Genomic DNA, 712 nt, shown 5'->3' with positions numbered 1-712 from the left:
CCAAACTTAGGTGTTCTTTCTTTCGATGGTTCTCTCTCTTTTCGAAATGCGGTTGTTCCCCCCCCCCCCTTTTTAATCTTGCTTGCTCTTTAAAGGCTATAGTTCTTTGCTATTATGGGCGAACGACCCTCAGAAAACTCCAGTGTTGCAAAGTGACTGATGAGGGAGAATAGAATTTAATATAGTCAAAGGCTGAAAAGTTTATGCAAATTGTATCTTAATCAGGCTTTTTCTTTATATGACTCTCTCTTAACTACAGCTACCTTTGTTCTCTCACCCTGACCCCGCACCCACCTACCCACTTAGTTTTGTAGTGATCCCCCCACCCTCCGTGCTCCAATCTGCACCACATTTCTATTAATAATTTATTATGTTTATCCCCAAGCAGGGAGGAACGAGTGTTTATCTCTTGCTCTGGAATGGTTCTATGTAATCTTGGATAAATTATCCCTTAACCTCAGTTTCCTCATCAGTAAAATGGCCATAATAATGACTGCTTCACAAAATGGTTAATGCTTGTAAAGCTCTTAGCGCAGAGCCTAGCATGTAGCAAACATTCATAGGTAAAAGCTGTTACTTCAGCTACTGCTACTACACTACTACACTACTACATCATCATTCCCAGGAACGGCACTTCCCAACGTCCACAAAATTCCCTGCAGTCCCTTAAATACCTGCTCTAACTTTAATCTCTTCTAATTCCTAAATTCCA

Source organism: Galeopterus variegatus, unplaced genomic scaffold (assembly GCF_000696425.1).
Source record: "Galeopterus variegatus unplaced genomic scaffold, G_variegatus-3.0.2 Scaffold2519, whole genome shotgun sequence".
NCBI classification, from domain to species: domain Eukaryota; kingdom Metazoa; phylum Chordata; class Mammalia; order Dermoptera; family Cynocephalidae; genus Galeopterus; species Galeopterus variegatus.
The sequence above is the reverse complement of the archived record's forward strand: the minus strand, read 5'-3'. Positions refer to the sequence as shown.